The sequence below is a fragment of the Kryptolebias marmoratus genome, linkage group LG16, assembly GCF_001649575.2.
Source record: "Kryptolebias marmoratus isolate JLee-2015 linkage group LG16, ASM164957v2, whole genome shotgun sequence".
Classification (NCBI taxonomy): domain Eukaryota; kingdom Metazoa; phylum Chordata; class Actinopteri; order Cyprinodontiformes; family Rivulidae; genus Kryptolebias; species Kryptolebias marmoratus.
In genome coordinates this window covers 13,030,961-13,049,486 of record NC_051445.1, presented here as the reverse complement: position 1 = coordinate 13,049,486, position 18,526 = coordinate 13,030,961, and positions in this window count along the sequence as shown.

Below are 18,526 nucleotides of genomic sequence, written 5' to 3'. Positions count from 1 at the left end.
ACTTATTTTTCTTTAAACATAACCACAGTTTGTCCAAAGTCAGCTGACCTTTAGAGATAGGCGCCAGAGGAACAAAGGAGAGAGGAAGGATGTTTGGATGAAATGGACGAGCACAAATAGATGTGAGTAAAATGATGAGGAAAAGAAAGGCTGGGAGAAGTCTTTTCATTTTTCGGATCAGACATTTGTTTTTTTTTTAAAAAAGGTACATTTTGGAAAGGTCACCAGTCCATTGCAGGACAATTCAGTTCAACAGTTAAATTCAGTTTAGAATCACCAATTATCCTAATATGCATGTTTTTGGATTGTGGGAAGAATATAGAGAAAACCCATGCATGCACATGGAGACAGTGTTGCCAGATATAATAATTATTCCATTTATATGATAGCTTTAGAGTCTATTTGATATACAATAAATATTTTTAAAAAGCCCAAATATACAATAGTTTTTGGGATTTCTTTGCACTGAAAAAAAACAACTTATTTTAATTCACGTGAACGCCCACATCAGAAAATTTGATCTGACAAACCGGATCGTGTTCTTGCCAATCGCACAGCCCTCCCCTCTGCTGTGCACAGGTTCACCCGTCACATAGCACACCCCAAACCATCCCTGAGCGATAAAGCACACCCTCACTTAGCACATTCGATACTTTGGATCAAAATACGATCATTTAAAAGCGACAGTACAATTATTGTCTCGTTTCCTTATCTGGCAACCCTGCAGGGAGAACATGCAAACTTCCCCCAGCTGAGAAATATGTCCTTTTCTGTAAGAGGTGACAGAGCTAACAATAACACTGCTGCATTGATTTGTTGAAAATAGCCTACAAAATTGTTTAAAACTAGCTTACAAATCTAAAAATGGTAATATACAGGCATTTACCCTGCCTGCTTGCTCTGCATTGTTTTAGCTAACAATATTGACAGTCAAGACACTAACTTTTTTTTCACTCATCCTATATGTGTTTGTACATTCAAATGTAAATAACTATTAACAAATGATCATGAATAAAGATATAAATCACTTTAATAACTAGTATTATAGCAATACTTGATATTATTTTAAAACTTTTTTTCAGGCTTTTTTTACTTACAATACTACAAAACAGTGGTGATTTTGCTCATTTTTCTTGTACCAGTAGATTCTCATACTGGTAGAAATACTATAAACTGTTCTGTACATCGATACAAACTCAAATTAAAATGACTTATCCACTTCTGATAATAAACACTCTATTTCTCCTCTGATTTACTGAAATAAAGCTATTTGGCTGTTTTTAAATATTATATGCAAAAACTAAAATAATATACCTATACAAAATAAATTAAGTAAACACATACGCCCTCCTCCCAAAAACAAACACACAAACAAAAAACATTTAAAAAGTATGTAGATTTGGTTCTCTGATGTTTAAAATGTAGTGAAAATGTTTCAGAATGAGTTTTAAATTCTGACAGTCTAATGTACTTCAAAACGTCTTTTGATACAAGTCTCCTGTTACAATCGTCCTCCTTTCACACTAGAACCCAATGGAAAGGATTGTGGCTTCTTGTAAGGCTCAGGCTAACTCAAAACATATTAGTGTGGATTCGGTGTGTTTCCTCAGCCTGAGACAAAAACACATCCTGGAATGAACAGGATTAACAACATTTCATGAACCAGCAAAATTCAGCTCATTTCCTGCACTGATGGGTAACTCATTGTGCAACGCAATACATTTTCTTTTTCACTTTTAGACTTGCTCATCCTTGAACTGCTTTTATTTAAATGAACTGACAGGTATAATTCACTTCAGCTGACATTAAGAAGTGCTTTAAATGTTTTGTGCGTGTGTTTATGTGCGCGTCGTCTTCCCCCGAGATGTGTGTGTAATAAATAAGAGGACAGAAGCGGCACAAGAGTCTGTCAACACTCAATTGTTTATGTGTCTGAGAGTTTTACCGTGCGTGCACGGGCAAAGTGGCAGCATATTTCATGAGCAAATGGATGTGTTGTTTCAGTTTGTGTGCGTACGTGTGTGTTTGTGTGTCAAAGTGACAGTGATCCATTGACCTGACAGCTCTTCCTGGGGGAGCACACACATCCCTGTTATTACTGCAGTAGCCACCATTGATTGACTGCTTTCAGCACTGCTCTGGAGATGTCAGTCAGTCAGTCACCCTGTTGATTTCAAACAAAAGTCAACATCCTTGAGTGGTGCTGACAGTTCACACTGATCATTAATGGGTTATGAAGTACATTTAGTTTAATTGCTTTGACTCCACAAGTCAGTCAAACGCTCCACCTGTAGAATCACAATAACTGTGGCTATTAGAAGGAATTCCACGATTTATCATTCAGCGAAAACGGAGGCCAAACAGGGGTTATAAAATTGCCACTTGTCAAACTGACATCTAAAAACTGCACTTTTTGACAGTTCCAAAAGCATCATGGCTGTACCAGTGAGAGGCGAACATGAACTGGACTCAAAACATAAAACAAATGACCTCGTTTTGAAAAAGATTTTTTTTTTAAATTTTGACTGGATTGATGAGCTAACAGCTAGTCTGAGTGAGGCCAAGACCAAAATGGTTGCTGCCCTCTTACAACAACTCCACTCACAAAGGTTTCATAGTGGTTCATGCAAATACCATTTTAGAAATGGAATTTTCAGACCAACCATAATGCAGACTGTCCTTGAGATCCCGATCTTGAAACCCAGCTCTACCTCTTTTATTTATTCTTGGAAAATTACCAAGTCAAAGGACTTATTATTACTCAGCTAAGCAAGCAAACCACAATTAGAGAAATGCAGAATGAACAAGAAGTTCTAAAAAATAGAGGGGGAGCCTGGGGACAAGCAAAACTACTGCAGCTCCTATTTGACACAAAAACAATTGAGGTGTTTCAGTTTATTTCTCCAAAATGTTCTGATCAACAGACTATGACACAAGTTATTAAGCATAGAAACTTCAGTATCTGTTTCTCTCTCTCCCTCTCTTTCCTTCACACACACACACACCCACACACACACAATGTTTTTGAACTCCAGCCTTGTAAAGGATTGTTCTGCTCAGCACCTTCACATCTGATTAATTGACTTGTCAGCACAGTATTTTTATCCCGCTCCCTTGTGTGGTGTGCATGTGTGTGTGGGTGTGTGTGTGTGCATGAGAGAGAAAGCACCTATATGTGGATATGTCTGTGTGTAAGGATATAGGGTGTCTGCAGTCCTTCCCAGTGTCCTCTCTGTACTGGTTTTACTCCCTTGGTACTATGACAAACCAACCTATAGAAAAATCTGTGTGTGTTGCCTCCCAAGCATGTTGTGTGCACGTATGTGTGCATTTGTGCTGGGATAGTCTCCTAATGTGTGCTGAACTCCGAACTAATGTTAATGTTACTCATCTTGTCCAGACTGTGTGTGTGTGTGTGTATGTGGGGTGGGGGGGGTGGACATTAATATGTTTAGATGGTCACATTTCGCAGCCTCAACTTCCCTTTTTTGGATAAAATGCAGCTCTCAGCAAAGTTTCCATTTACTTGTTTGGTAAAAACACTGAAGGTTTTGAACTTGGGTAGAAAAAAAAATCCAATCACAAACGTGGAATGCAAAAATTGCGCTGTCATGAACTGATGCATATGTTTGTTCATGACTGACGTTTGAAGGTGATGTCAGCAAATACCTTGGAAAAGGTTCAGAGACAAATTGAGAGAGAAAATTATAAATAAAAAAGCAGAGTTTGTTCATGTTGCTCCTGCTTATGTTATTTGAACATGTTTTAAAGAAGATAAAAATAAGATAATATTCTTCTTTTCTTTGACACACTTACAAAAAATCTCACATTGCAAAGTCCATATTTTATTCAATAAAAATCAACATAAAGTCCTATTGCTTAACTAGTTTAAATAATAAATTTTATTCATTAAATGAGACATATTGTGGCTTAAGTTAAAATGAGTCATAAAGTGTGTTACAAGCATATATTAGCAAACCACATAACGGCTGATGAGAGTCTGAAGTTAAATGGAAATTATAAAGGAAGCGCACATGCAAAACTCCCCACTTTGAATTACAGTCATCTGAATTTATTCAGAAATTAAAGGGTGAAGGTTGGACTTTTGTCATCCAATCTGGAAGGTTTACAAACTGAATACAAATACAACTTGTTTATGACTATCTTAAAGAAGGATTTGGGTTTTTTTTTTTTTTGGTTGGTTGGTTATTCAAGTTTCTTTTGGGTTTAGTGTTTCTTTTATTTCATTAATTAGTCGTCTGGGTTCTGGTTTAGTCCTTGCCCCTGTTGTCTTTGTTTCTTGTCATTTTCCACTTGTCCTCAGTCATCACTTGTTTACCTGCCACGCCCATCTCCACCTGCCTACAATTGTAATCACTCACCTGTGCCCACTTCCCATAATTATCCTCTGTCTTTAAAACCCGGTCATCTCCTCCACTTACTCGCTGGTTCATCTTGTTTGTGTTTGTTGTCACAGCACAGTTGTCTTGCTCTGGTCTCTGTTCTCTGGATTTAGTTTTTGTTTTGTCATGCTGCCACATCAGCTTTTTGTTTTTGTTTATTTATTTTAATAAATTATTTTCTTTAAAGATGAGTCTGCACTCTGGGTTTGCCTCCCTCTCCGCCCAACCTGACATAATATCATGATTTTTTTTCTGACTATCTCTTTCAAAACAGATGCCATCATCCTAATTAAAATGTTGTGTATGTAATGTGATCCCAAAAGAAATGGACATCAGTTTTTGTATCATTTCTCCACAGAGTGGCATTCAGACGTTAGTAAAAGATGCTCCTGTCAGACCTGTTTCCAACAAGCATTACAGGCAAAGATCAGTTAATAAGCTGTTAAGAAAATAGAGAATTTTTATAAACATCTGCTTTTCTGTCGACCACATGTTGCCACAATATGTTCCAACGCAAGCTAATTAAAAACTTCTTTTCTTCTTTGCTTCCATTCAAACGCTGCCGATTGCACTCACTCACACACACACACTCGTAAGAACTGGCACGCACACCCAAATAAAAAAAAATATAGACAAACATTAAAGAGTTTGAGGAAATTAGGAGAAACAGATAAAGAACTTCAGAACTCCAAATCCCAGCCTCCCACTGGGGCAATCCCAGAGTATTTCTTGCATTCAGAACCAATCGGGAAAGAGCTAAATGAGCCGCAGTCATCAGAGGACTGACTGATTGGTTTGGGGCTTTGAGGATGAGATATGCAGCTCAGAGAAACGCGTTCATCTCCAAATCCCAAGCAAGAATTCTCAGTCTGGCACCACATGTTGAAAAAGCATTTGTTTACATGGGCTGAGGTTCAGACTGATGCGGCTGAATCTCAGCTGAGTCACAAGAGTAAATTGTACAGATACAGCAATCACTGCATGACAGCTACTGTACATAAACTCCAAATAACTACGAATTTGTCTACATTCACAACACTGCTATTAGTTCCTTGGTTCATGCTCCCAAGGGATTCTGTGTGATCTTTATGGGAAAACTAGAAGGTTGTTTTGTTTGTTCGTTTTCTTTAACTGTCACAAAGAAAACAATTTTGCAGCCTGCAGATATAATCATAAAAATGTTACAGTTGCTTTTTTTTAAATAAAACAAATGTTCATTTTTTTATGAACAACATCAATGTTTGAATCTTCCAAAATGTAAACTGTTGAAGCAAAGGATGACGAGACAAATTTAAAGAGGAAAAAATTCAATCTGAAACAAAAAATTATGAGTAAAAGGAAAAAGAAAGATTTTAACTTCTGTTTTTATTAGATGTCGATCAGTAAGGGTTTCTTAGGCAATGTGAGTTTTTACAAATCAGGGCAGCCAATGACATCAGACCACATCAGCTTCATGATTTATGAAGCTGATGTGTTTGTTTTTGACCCCAAAATATAGCAGTTTAATATTAATTATTTTGAAAAACTAAAAGAAAAATAACAAAAGTGACCAATGCTTGAAGTGGGGTTTGCAACAGTCAGTAAACAAGGAAAGTATTGGCAACAATTGATAGAATATTTTTAACAAAAAAGAAGTCAGATTGCCATAGGACTGCCCACTGCTTGGATGACTGAGAATCAATGTCTATTTATTTTTGGCAACAGCACAAACAGGTGAACCTGAAAAAATGTTTCAGGCTCCTTTCACACTGGTGAAAAATCCTTTTGTGATGTAAAAAAAATAAGACTTTTTTTAGTGCTTAGCTGCATCCTGATGTGGTTCAAGGATGGTGCTCATGGCGTGGGCATATGTACTTTGTAGAAGCGCAAGGATCTCATCAAAAACATATTTGATGACTGCTAAAACCTTCTTCCTTTGCACTGAAGGAGATTTTACAAATCTGTGATGTCCATTGTGAAGGGGACCTAAACAAAACCAGGCTCATGTCATGCAGAGGATTCCATATCCAGTACTTTATGCACAATAACAGTGCACTGCATTCTGTTTTCCTCCCGAGTCTGTCATCATACATCACCCACCCTTAATGTTATTCATTTGCAACCATTCAGTCCTCTATTGACTCTTTAGTTTTATATACTGTTAAGTTCTTATCACAGTCAATTAAACATGTCATTCATCTATTTTTGAATGCGTGTAGGTGTTTGTTTGCGAGGCCCAAACTACAAATCTATATTGAATAAGGGTATTGAATGAATAATAAATCTAACTTGAAGCCCTTCAGCCGCTCAGAGGGCGCGCTGTCCCAGAAAAGCCAGAGCAGTGTTCACTCTGGTTTTATTCCTCTCTTTATAGGAGGCTTGTTTGCCAAAGAACATGGTTTATTCAGTGAAACAATATCTGGAAGTTCGTCCGCTTAGGACGGCGCAGTGGGGGATTCACATGGATCAAAATGCACAACCCAGAGCACAGAAACACAGATTACTCCACACAGTGGGAGAGTGACCTCTTTCTCTGGTGAGAATGTCAAAACACTGCTTTATCTTCGCAGATAGCAAACAGTTGTTTGCTGTTGTTTCAGGGCTTAAAATAGTACGTTTAACCTTTCTGGCTCTCGTCACAAACCTGCCTTTAAATTACATTTATCCTGACATTTTTAACGGTATGCACCTGCGGTTACATACACACAAATACCAGGTATCAAGGGTGTTATACAAATTAACAATGGCACATTATTATGAACTTGTTTTGCACAACAGAAAGTCAAAAAACTTGAGCTGAGTGTTTGTTAAATATTTGACCAACAGACATGTAGCTCTAATTGCAAAGCTATCAAATTTAGATAATTATAAAGTGTTTCTATACAAATGGGACTGATAGTCATCGGGTATTCAGTAAAGCTCATGGTTTTTATTAATTGATATACAGCATAGATACAGTAGAAAAGTAACATGTTCTGACCTTTCAGGGGTTTTGTTAATGTTTTTATGCTCCAAATACCAAGGCTCTGACCACACAGAATGCTGTCTTTTCAAACATAAGGTACACTTTTTATTTGTCATTTCTAAAAATACTCTCATAAACAAAACAAGGTTTCTTGAAATGTTTAATCCACAAGAAAACATGAAAAACGACCTAAAACACTACAGTAACTGTATGTGGCGCTGTAGCGCTGGCATGAAAGTACATCAGAAACAGGAAACAAGACATGGATTGTAAAACTTGCACACAAAGTGCGAAATGTAAACATTAGGAGAAGAACGGGACACCCTCGGGCCATGGGTTAAAATAAGGGAGGAACTATAGCATCACCATTTTCTAAAGGTTGCTTTTTGGCTGTGTCCTCAAAAATTCAAAGGTAGTGTGCCAAGATTTTTAAAAATCAAGAACCCATTTTCAAATATATTGTTTTGGGGATCCTAAAACGCTGTTTCCGTGTGGAAAACCCCTGAGTTGTTAAAACAAGACTGAGTTGTTGAGAAGTTTCTTATTCATCCATGTTGATGAAAATGGGAGATGAAATATTTTGAGAACACTTGCAAGTGTTTGAAGATTTGATGCTTTCTGCTTTCTAAAAAAAACCCTCACTAAGACTAGCCATTAGCTTGTCAATACAGTCAGAATCAAACTCTATTTTCAGATTTTGGTCATTTAAAGAGCTTCTTACAACAGGTGAGATATTAAATATTTATAACTTTTCCACGGACCTTTAAAGAAAATCTAAACTACCCCTTTATTTATTAAAAAGTACTGACTACTCACAAATTCTTTTGCCCTAAATGGGGTATTTTCTATTTTTAATGTTAAAACAATGTATCCTGTAAGTTAAGTCACTTCATTAAAAAATAATATTTAGGGATTTCAAACTCATTCGAGACTTACGAGCTTTTTCTCTCTTTTTTTATATCAATTTAAGTTTTCTATTATATTGTTATTCCTGTACTAAACATAAAGATAGAATGTGGAAAAGAAAAATCGTTTGAAAAACAAATTACCAACAGAAGAAAACAACTGTTTCGAGCTCTACGAATGTACACATAAAATCATTAAAACAGTCAAGGTGACAGCAGCAACAATATTTACTCTTCCCTGTTTGCTCTGTAGTCGTTGGGTTTTAATTAGTTTGGTTAGTTTCCAGATATGGAGACTGCAAAAGGATGAATGTTGAGTGTTTGGTCTGCGTGAGTTGCGCGGAGTCTGCGCTTTAAGGTGTTAGCGAGCAGAATCACTAAGTGGACTGTCATATTAGTGGCGTTCAGGCCTTTAGCTGCTGAAGTTGGAGAGGATGTTTTCCCTCCCTGGGTGCTCCTGGGAGGATAAACAGGCCATCCATAATTAACGGCCGCTCCGCCTGCTTTCTGATACACTCTACTTTAAAAAGAACAACTGTCACCTAGAGTTAGGGAGGGAGGGAGGAGGTGAAACTGAGACGCAGAGACGGGGAGATCTCGCTCAGGATGCAACACTAATGCATATAAACCCAGTACGAAGATGCATCAATCGTGTTCACGTCGAGCTCACACATACAGTATAGAAAATATAAATACATACGTTCAGATTAACACCATTGTACACACATACTTAAGGAGGGGACATGAATTTTCTTACCCACAGCACATTCTCCCTCTGGCTTTGGGATGAACAGTGAATGGCTTTTTAATGCATTTAGCAAAGATATGTTGAACAGTAAAAGCAAAAAGCTTTCACTATATGTTCTCTGACTAAATGGACACATTTATCTAGAGTTCTTATTGCGCCATGGCATATCCTCAATACATCTACCTGTTTAGCACCAAAAATGTTAGTTGACAGATGAGAGATTTTAGCTGTTAGCACTGGTTAAAATGAACAGCCACAAGTTTCAATCAGTCGGACTTTATTTATAGAGTACTTTCTATACAGCTAAGTACTTTACAAATAAAGCTACCATAAGGTAAAACAGTAATGATTATACATTATTTAAACAATAATGATCGCAACAAGAAGACGCTGAAAGAAATGTCGGAGGTAGATTTTGCAAATGTAACAAAATACAAAACATTGAATTAAAATATTACATTGTTTAAATAAATTTACGCAGATGTGTCAGAAAGCATATTTCTCACGAGGTGTTCTTGTAAATATTATCAGGTAAAACATTTTTGTGACTATGTGGAGTAGAAATGAACAGCTTAATTTGCAATGATTAATTTTAATGTTATCTGAAAGAAAAAGTGTTTTGTTTTCTTGTGATCATGAGAAGATTACTGTCTCAAACTGAGTGTTTCTTACCCAGTTTTATTGTTCAGTTTTGCTGTGCTAACACTAAGGCATGATCTATAACAGGAAGCCAAGTCATGTAGGTGTAACTCTGTTTGCAGAGTGTATTTGTGGGACATTTTCCTGTTTTATTCATGTTTAATAAAGATGTAACTCTTCTGTGGTTCTGTGTTGTAGTTATCACGCGGAAGCAAAGTTTTCTAGGTTGAAATACATCAACTTATTTTGAGAAAAAAAGCTTTGTAATCAAAGGTCACATTTATTTGATATCAAAAATGGGCTGAACTGTTGCTTTACAAGTGTTAAACACAGGTTTATAAAAGAGATTTAAAAGCTGAAAACAGCTGGTAGGACTCTACAAACTACCGCCCACTGTTTCCCAGACTTCTTTGAAATCGATACAACTCAACATGAATCTACAAAATGCGAAGCTTGGTGCTTACATTTTATCAAATATATAGAAAGTTTGTTTTTTTTCTTACACAAAAAACTGCAGCATCACAGTTAGGATTTGCTCCTTTAAAGTGCGTCACATAGATGCACAGCATACACTTTTGGATGTGTGTGCAATCAAAGATTAAATGACTTGCATGAAAATTTTCAGTGTTCAGCCAAAAATGGTCTGTGATGCAATCTGTAAACATGGGACCCCAAACAAATCTGGCACACCAAGCGCTGACGGGTGCCTATGCTTCGCAGAAGATCACATAAAAGAAGCATTTCCTGATGAAACAGTTGGCCATGAAAAGATTTTGCATTGGTATAGTTTGGACAGTTGCACATGTCTGTTTTCCAGCCTATTTATTATAGATGTGTGTAGTTGTGTGAGATGCATGCATCAGAATCCAGGACAGTTGTCATGGGGACCAGATTGATGCTGAAACAACAACAGTTGATTGTAGTGAATGTTTCTGGCAAGGAAAGTAGCACTGCTCCTTAGTGTCTTCTCTCTAGTCTATCCACCCCCATCCCCACACACACACGCACACACACACACCCTCCTCCTCATCCTCCCCTGTGTTTTTTCTCCCTTCTTTCTTTATTTCTTTTGCCCCGTGTCTCTCACAAAGTATCCCCTCTTTTTTCTTCCTAGTTCTTCCATTTTTTTCCCCACCTCGTGCAAGTCTATATGCAATCATCTTCCTACAGAAGTCTCATTTAAATGTGGAACAAATGTTGTGACAGACTAAAGCTGGATAGAAGTCCTTATCCGCGAACTGAGAACTGAATTATCCTGCTCGAGCGAGCTGCTGACACACACATATCGGGGAGCGGGGAGAGAGAGGGACAGAGAGAGACGGCACAGGCCACATCTGAATAAAGCCAACTTTTCTGTCTGTCTATTAGTCACCCTGGAAGATTTCACTGTAAAAAAAAGGCATTCACACTTTGATGAAAATTAGTCTTTGCTCAAAGGTCCACCTAAGCCACAAAACACTTGTGGAATAAAGCCTGAAGGGATATTTCAGCATTTCAAGAGATGGAGGACTTTTCAGAGAGATATGGAAGGTGCTAAAATTCATGCTTCTACTTTATTATTAACTCTCTATTACTAAAGTAACCAACTGTGCTTCGTTTGACTTTATTTTTTTTTCTAAATCTCTGAATTGATATGACTCAGTAGCTTTTCTTTGTCTTTGTTCATCATCGTCTCTTCCTGCTGTCACTGAAGAGTGTTTGACTGGTGAAGCTCACACATGCTGGTGTCTCACAAAGAAACAGTGACATCTAACATCACTGTTGTAACTTCAGAGCAATGTTTCATCTTACAAGTGCTTTCTAGGACAGACGAGAAGAAGCTACCATTATCGTTACGTTTTGTTTATTGTTACATTTTGTAAAAAAAAAAAAAAAAAAAAATCTAATCCCTATAGTAAACATTTTAAACTGTCTTTCTGGGGATGATTAACATGTCTCAATTTTCTTGTATGTAGCTTTTAATATGCTGGTGAAACAAAGTGGTAAATGATCAATCTTTACAGTAGTGATCATCAACTAGTGGCCTCTGGCCCTCAGAGTTTTTATTTATTAATACATAACTCACAATCTGATCCAGGAAAAGGTTCAGCTCGGAAATGTTATTGATAGCAGCTCCTTAGCTAATCAGAGTGTTCACTCGGGTCACATGATTAGGCCTGTAAATGGTTTTATATTGTAGTAGAGCTTCATCATAAATGGGGCGAGCTAGCTGCAAAAAGCACTCAGAAGTCACAAAGCCTCAGTTTAATTCCTGCAAAGGTCCCACTTACCTATCAGCCCCAATCTCAGAAAATACTAACTTCTATTGATCTAGAATTAGGCAATAACAAAACTTTCACTTTTATAATAAATTTTGCCCAAGTTTTAGCTTTTATGTTTATGAATTATATAGAATTATATAGTCCTCGTATGTAACCCAAAAAAAGCTCACTGAGGTTATCTAACGCAAAACGTTTTCATTATCATGTTAAGACTGTCATAACTTTATTAAAAACATTTTAAATTTTTTTTATGTACAATGATTCATAAGAAAAGTCAAGAGGAAACTTGTTGAACACATCCGAACCACAAAAGAGCAAATACAGTCTGTTGATAACAGCGACCAGTGAACTAAACAACACGGACAGCAGTAATTACCAGAAACATGGAGGATTACATCTAGCTTTGAAAAGGTTTGGCCCTTCAGCAGTATTTGCCAATAACTCCTGTTTTATAGACTGTATACTTGAAAAGATTTAGCAGTTTTAAGCCTTTATGAAATATATGTTATTACAAGTTGATACTATCTGCCCGGAACTTTTTGAACTACTCTTGACCGGTCCGGTCTTCAGAACAACCTGAAAACGTCTCATATCATAAACAGCAATCTGCTCAAAGTGGCAGTATAAGAAAATTTATCTTTATTATTAAAACTGATGAAGAAGCTAGTTTAAAATGTTGAATATCCTGAATTAGATAGTCCAATTTGTAAGTGGGTTATTGTCACAGATATGTATCACAACAATTTACCAACAGTAAATTAGCCACTTTGTGATAATATTAAAGGTTAAGCAAAGGGGTCGTGTTTCTCATAGTTTTTGTTTTACTTTTTTTCCATTCTCTATATATTAATAGAATTTAACAACATACATTACACACTGTTTCAAGGGCATGCATGCTGTTATTCCAGTGAAATTTTAACCTTCTTTGAATTTCAGGTCATGAAATCCTGTTTCCTAGAGTGTTTTTAGTGATGCAATCTTGAAATGTAGTATCTCCTCAAACAGGTTCCAGACATGACTGGGAGACGGTGGGTCAGAGAAAATTGTAACTTCATTATGGAGAACATGTTGTTGTGCATAAACTCATGATCAAAGAGTCTCTGAAGGAACACAGACAATCCACTTATAAATTTATTCATTTATTTAGTTTCAAATTGCCTTTGGGACCAAACTGAGTCGGTTGCAGACGCTGCTTGTGAATTGTGACAACAGTCAGGTAATTTCTAGAGCCTTATTTTCTGCTTTTCAAATAGTCCTCCTGTTAATAGGAATAAATTTTCCAACAAAAAGCTGCAAAAAAAAGGATGACTTTGCAGCTGCAAAGCTTCCTCTAATTGTTCACTGCCAACAAAACAGTTGTTTATCTGACTGTTGCTGCAATTCAAAGTGTTTTTATTTTGGGTCACCCAGTCTGGATGATCCAGATAGTTGCTGTTACAATAACAACACATCAATGTTTAATAGTCTGCAGTGCAGAGGAAACTGTCTGACGTGTTTGCATGTCTGCATGGAAGAGGTTTTTGATTGTCACTGATGAGAAAATGCAGAGATAATAGGAACTGTTCGGGTAATCTAATGGGTAATTTTTTCCCCCCACAGATACGTTTGGATAAAACTGTGTAACCTGTTTTCTAATAAAAAACAAATTATGACTCCAATCACCCCTAAATCTGATTTATGATGCCAACAGTAGCAATGATAAGAAAGCAGAAAGTGTAGTACATTCTCAAAGAACTGATCACAGAAACATAGAATATAAATTGGCAATTATTGTTATTATTACTTTTATTATTATTATTATTTGTAGTAGTAGTAGCTTGAAGCATTAGGTTGGTCACACAGTGTAAATATAAGGACGTGACATCATCAAAAAAGCGTTTACACTTTCTTTATGCACCACTTTGCTGGGGTTACTGTAGTTTTAGCAAAGAAAATTTTATTTTTTAAATGCAGCAGAATATATAACATTTGAAATTTTGGAGATACTAAAGTTTATTTTGTTTTATGCCAAATTCAATTGCATGTAATTTATTTCTTGTTATTTCATGTTGACTGAACTAGTCCTTTAATGTTAGATGCTAGAAAAGAACAAAAATACATTGTTCCATTGTGTTTATACATAAAAAATAAAAATCATACCTCTGCTCTGGTTTTTGACACCAGGTAGGGTACAAGAAGCCCATCTGAGCTTGTTTGTCGGAAACTATGAACTGAAATGAACTAAAACTGGGAAAATCAAGTAAAATATTTCCTAGGAGTTTCAAAATGATGGACAGAGGTCCAGATGTGAACCAAAAATGAAGTTGTATCAGGACGTGGATTGGTTGATAAAATTCATGAGAAATTTCTTTTTGTTTTTTTTTTTTAATTTGCACACAATTTCCCACATTTACAGCATTTCATTTTAGCCCAGCTTTACTTTACTTTATCTATGATAATTGCCACATCTGGCCCTGCAGTTTTCCTCTGCTTTACTCCCTCCCCTCTTCAGACAGAAGCCTCCACTTCAGGTAGAGGTAAAAGTATGTATATATTCTAGACCTTTGATAGAAAACCCTCCTTAGGCAGACCGCTCTGAATCTTTAATGGAGACCACTGATATATAAAGTATACTTGACTTGTTTGTGTTCTTGAAGCAAAAGTCAAAAGTGGTGAAAGACCACTAAGAAGTGAGGAGACAAACCACAGAAGGGCAGAGAGTTGCAGTTTCACAGAGCAGTTTTATGTGCACTTTCAGCTGAACTGAACCAAAAAATTGTGAAGCAAATTGGGACTTGCAAGAATATTTTTATGCAACACACAGTTGCAAACCTTTATTAAACAGTTACGGAAACCTGTTAAAAATAAATAATGATACATAGATATCTGAAGAGTGATGCAAACAGGTCAGATACTAAATATTTTTCACAATCGTTGTCATGTTTTCTTTTTATTATAGGCATTTTTTGCACCTCTTTTATTTTTTGCTAAAGAGGTAATGCAGCTACTGCTCATTACATTGAACAGATGTGAAATTAAAATTAATATAAGTAACACATATATAACAGTGATATATGAGAATGCTGGGATTTTAGTTTAAATCATGCAATGACTTATTTTACATTACATTTAACTGGTGTTACTCTGCAGAAATGTAATTTCCCTTTAACACTGAAGGAGGTGTACTTTATTTTTTTATTCTTTGTAAAGAAGGCTGATTTGTATTGACTATAATTGACATAACTAAAAGCCACAAACTATCTAAGAGAGTGAACACTTTTTTATAGGCACTGTAATTCCTTTAAAAGCAAGCTTTCAAAAGGTTTGGCCTAAAACTGACTTTGCATTCATACAAAATTGACATAAATCAGGAAAGCAGTTAATGTAAATTTGATGAAACTGTTAAATAATCACATGAGGGAAGTTTGTCTCCAGCGGCATGTCGTAGTTGTTTTCTGCTGATTGTAGCTGGTGTCATTCCAAACATGGCACCGTGTACATATTAACCTCGATTGAATCAGTTTTCACACTAGCACAGCTGTCAGACAACAGCAACAAGAGATTCTGTGAGAGCCGACAACCCGTCGGTGTTATACGCTACGAAACAAAATGAATAAAATCTCTGTTACAGGCTTTGTGCCATGCTGCTCTCCCCAGAGGCAGCCACACGCAGGACAAATCGACACACACTCTCCACCATGTCGCTTCCCCTCTCAGCAGACTGACAAACAGGTTTTCGTTCTGTCTGTCTGGCTGCTGTGTGCCGTGCATCCCAGCGGCGCTCAGGATTTCTATGGCCCTCTTTTTTTTAAAAACCAGTAAGATTTTCAAGCAAACCGAGTTGACCCAAATTGGTTTAGCTTGGAGGAGAAGAAAAAGATAAGCGCCTTAAATGTAATTTTAGTTATTTTACATCAATTTGGGTTAAATATTCAGTCAAAAGTTTTACTGAAGTGTGGAAACTTTTGCTCTTGCTTTAGGAAAATGTTAGGTTTTGCACAAGAGTTATTTTATTTAAAACCTCCAAGCAGGTTTGACCAAACCACACGTGAATCCTCACTTTTATACACTGTTTGCTTCTTTTCTCTGTTTTTGGTCGTCCTAAAAATATCTTTGTCATCTCGGTTCTGCCAGTCAGTTCATTTTTATGTTCCCCTCTCTTCTACATTTGTGTGTTTGTGTGTGTGACCGTGACTAACAGGTCACTGCTGTTCAGCACTGCAGCCAATCCCTTCAGGTCCTTGTTTCGGCTGCTTGTTTAGCGACCTTGACAGCCTTTTTCTGTCCCTCTGAGTTGCACTGTTCCCGCTCTTTGTTCCTCCTCTCCTCTGCCTCTTCAGTCCTCTTCTGTTTCTTTTCCTCTGATCTCCTCTCCTCTTTTCTCTCTGCTCTTGTCTTTCCTCTTTGCTCCGTGTTTAGCAACCTTGACAGCCTGTTTTCAGGTTAAATCCTCTGCTCGCTGCAGCTTCCTTCCTCTCTTTCATCTTGTTTCTTTACAATTGTTTTACTGCCTTCTGTGGTTTCTTTGTCTCAGAACTGACATACAAAACAAATAAATAAAATAATCAAACCATCATCTATTATATTGTGTAGCTACTGAAGATTTTTGGTTGTGCTGTACTTTGTAGGTTATTGAATAATCACAAACCATAAAAGTAGTAATTTTTTTGTAGTTTAGTTTCTTACGACTTACATTCGTTTTTGTTTTGTTTTTTCCCAAAAAAATCTTTCTGGATTTACTTTTACTTGATACTTTTCAAGTAGAAGTCAGGTTTTTTGAAAGTGTTTAGTAATTTTCAAACAAGCCCCATTTGTGAGCAGCCTTGTTTTATTAGGCTGTAAATAATTATTAGTCACAGTCAGTGTTGCCAGATAAACGATAATTATCACATTTACACAATATTTTTAGGGCTGAAACAATATACAATAAATAGCTTTTAAAAAGCCCAAATAAACAATAGTTTGTAGTTCATAAACCTCGTTTTTATTCATGTGAATATCCACATATCATCAGAAAGTCCACTGTGTGCTCATTTAACTCGTATTAAATCTTGACTTGAGTTTGCCTAACTTTTGTCGAGATCCTGGCTGGATTCAACAGTTCTTTCTCTTTGACATTCACCCATAAAGCTTAGGAGCAACAGTCTCTCCCACCTCACCTGCTGAAACTTGTACCTCCCTCAGAAAGCTCACAGGTGTCTTGGTGTCCTCTCTCATTATTCTCCTTCTTGACAGTCGCTTAGTTTGTGAGGGTGGCCTGCTCTTGGTAGATATACACATGTCACATAGTCCTTCTATTTCTTCATGATGGATTTAACAGAACTCCTGGGCATGTTTAGAGCCTTGTAAAGTCTTGTAATTTACATTGTTCTGTAGAAAATTGATTTCACTTTGACAATGTAGGTTTGTACAAAGAATATTTATACTAAAAAAGGCCAATTTTTATTGACCATGATTGATTTTTGACAGCAATAAAAGCATAAATCATCCAAGGCGGTGGATACTTTTTTGGTAACTGTATAATCTTCAAGCACTAATGTAAATAGACTTTTTAAAACTTTTTTGCTTCTCTTCTAAGCAGAGTCTTTTATGAACAAACCTACTTGTAGAGTCTTCTTTTAATAATTAAACAGATCAGATTTGATTGGTGCAAAGGCGAAATAAACTGATGCAGCCAGATTCAATCTGTAAACTGCATCGATACATGGCTGCTCCACCAATCACATCATGTCTGCATACATAAGTCATAATGCAGTTAGGAAGTAATTGGGATTTTAGATAAGGTTACACCAATGTCTCTTTAGCATGAACTGTTTTGCTCATTACTTATGCAGTAACACATTTTTCTGCGTTTCGTCATTATGAAAGCAGACAATAACACGGTTGCAGTGAGTTGTATTTTTAGCAAGTGTTGTGGCTCCTGCTTGAAAATAAACTCTGAAATCACCTCAAACCTTGTCGAGTTCAAGATCAGCATGAGACAGCAAACTCCCTGACTCACCTCCTCCCCGTTTGTCTCACTCCTCCTCCATGTCCTCTCCTTCTCCATCCCCCCCTCAACGCCTTTTCTTTCCTTTTTATACTTTTTTTTTTTCTTTTCCTTCCTCCTCCTTCCTCCTCTCAGTTCTTCTTCTGTCTTTTCCTCTCCTCTTTCCCTCACTCATCTCCTAATCCCTCCTCTCCACCCTAATTTAAACTCTTTGAAGCCTTCAATAAGGCTCCATAATAAGCTTCTCCCTCTCCAGGCGAGCCAAGAGAGCAGCCTCCCAGTTGCCTTCTGCCTCTCTGTGAGTGCAGGCATGTTAATATGTGTGTGTTCTGTTTATTAGCATCTCCGCTTGTGAGCGTTTAAGCCTGTGTTTGTTCACATAACATACAAAGAGTGTGTACACTTGTGCGAGCGAGAGTGGTGTGATACCCTGAGGGGAGGAGACGGGCACATTGTGGAACGTATTAGAATATGACTCAAACGCAGAATAAACTGTGTAAAGAGGTCATTGATGCTGAATTGAATTAAATTAAATAGAACTGGGGGAAAAATCTAATTGATTAAAATGAAAAATGAAGTGCTTTATGATTAATGTTACAGCTTACACTCAGATACAGCGAGAAACACTTAAACATAGAAACCAAACGTTCATAAGAGA